The sequence below is a fragment of the Leucoraja erinacea genome, chromosome 2, assembly GCF_028641065.1.
Source record: "Leucoraja erinacea ecotype New England chromosome 2, Leri_hhj_1, whole genome shotgun sequence".
Lineage (NCBI taxonomy): Eukaryota > Metazoa > Chordata > Chondrichthyes > Rajiformes > Rajidae > Leucoraja > Leucoraja erinaceus.
The window spans coordinates 117,649,063-117,650,950 of record NC_073378.1 but is presented as its reverse complement, the minus strand read 5'-3'; the positions used below and the strand labels follow the sequence as shown (position 1 = coordinate 117,650,950).

The 1,888-nt window shown below is 42.5% G+C and overlaps 1 non-coding gene across 1 annotated transcript; it reads left to right on the top strand.

Moving 5' to 3' along the window:
* On the top strand, positions 1-71 carry trnag-gcc (transfer RNA glycine (anticodon GCC)). Its single transcript has one exon. It is a non-coding gene; the product is annotated as a tRNA-Gly (tRNA).
* The last annotated feature ends 1,817 nt before the right edge of the window (positions 72-1,888 follow it).

The following is a 1,888-nucleotide window of genomic DNA, read 5'->3' as shown; positions in this document are numbered from 1 at the left end:
GCATTGGTGGTTCAGTGGTAGAATTCTCGCCTGCCACGCGGGAGGCCCGGGTTCGATTTCCGGCCAATGCAGTGAAGTATTAATGCATTTCGTTGTCTCTGTACTGTACACTGACAATGACAATTAAAATTGAATCTGAATCTGAATCAGAGACGTTCTCCAGCGATAACATTTGCGAGGCAGTAATTGTCGTTGTGAAGCTTTTTGTTTCAGGATATATTGCCACACTCTAAATATTTTGCTCAACTACCACCGATTAATTTTTAATCCTTCAGCACCCTCAAGTTCCCTGAGTACCTATTTGATTGAAAAGATAAATCCAAGCCTAAATTCAATTTAAAATACAGTGTGCTTGGATCAGGCAAATGTTTAAAGCATTTTGTACATAAACGAAAAAAAAAAGACTTTCGATGACAAGGCTCTGCTACTCCGAACAAGACATGAACGCGCCCACCAGCGTACAGTATTGATTAATGATATAATTTAGTTCACCGGTTCACGTTTCAAAAACATATCACCTTTTAACTAACCACCTCTAACGATCAGCGAACCCGATTCACAAATTCAAGCCACAGAATGGCTTTGCGATTCCGATACAAATTCCCACCAGAGCCAAATAAGTAATTATCTGGCTTCATTCTTGTGTACTCGCTAGAATTTAGAAGATTGAGGAGGGATCATATAGAAACTTACAAAATTCTTAAGGGTTTAATAAGGAACTGCAGATGCTGGAGAATCGAAGGTTACACAAAAAAGCTGGAGAAACTCAGCGGGTGCAGCAGCATCTATGGAGCGAAGGAAATAGGCAACGTTTCGGGCCGAAACGTTGCCTATTTCCTTCGCTCCATAGATGCTGCTGCACCCGCTGAGTTTCTCCAAAATTCTTAAGGGGTTGGACAGGCCAGATGCAGGAAGATTGTTCCCGATGTTGGGGAAGTCCAGAACAAGGGGTCACAGTTTAAGGATAAGGGGGAAATCTTTTAGGACCGAGGTGAGAAAAACATTTTTCACACAGAGAGTGGTGAATCTCTGGAATTCTCTGCCACAGAATGTAGTTGAGGCCAGTTCATTGGCTATATTTAAGAGGGAGTTAGATGTGGCCGCTGTGGCTAAAGGGATCAGGGGGTATGGAGAGAAGGCAGATACAGGACACTGAGTTGGATGATCAGCCATGGTCATATTGAATGGCGGTGCAGACTCGAAGGGCCGAATGGCCTACTCCTGTTTTCTATGTTTCTATGAAGGATCTGCAAATGCTGTTTATACACTGAAAATAGACACACAAACTGGAATAACTCAGCGGGCCAGGCATCGTCTCCAGAGAGATGGAACGGGTGCCGTTTCTGGTCGAGCCCCCTAATTCTTGTTGTTTGACTACAACATATAGTTATAGGCGCCGTTTACTTGTTTGATACTGGTGGAGATGAGATAGCTGATCATCGTTACTATCATTGCTAGCGTCAACATCAGCTGACACATCTCTGTTCACCTCTATTCGTTTTTTTTTAAACACGTAAAGTTGTCCGCTCATGTACATCGGATATGAACGCAGCAGAAATGTATACATGTTCAAGGAACAAGTTGGAGTCTGCGCCTGTTGTTTGGCGATAAATTAAGGCTCGATTCATTATTGTCATCTCAGCTAATCCTGCAATCAATTACAGTGACATTAAATATAATCACCGGCTGTATTCGGCAAACGGCAATTAATTTCCAATAATAAGTGGAGGGGAAGCTTTCTGCTTCATTTCTTCTCTGGTTTTGCAAGTCAATGGGCAAGAGTTACCCCGATTAGAAATCCAAGAATTCAGATCGTCCAAAGCCAATCAGTTAGTGGACACAACACGCTCGGAACATGTAATAAAATAATTATCGGTATCGAAACTGC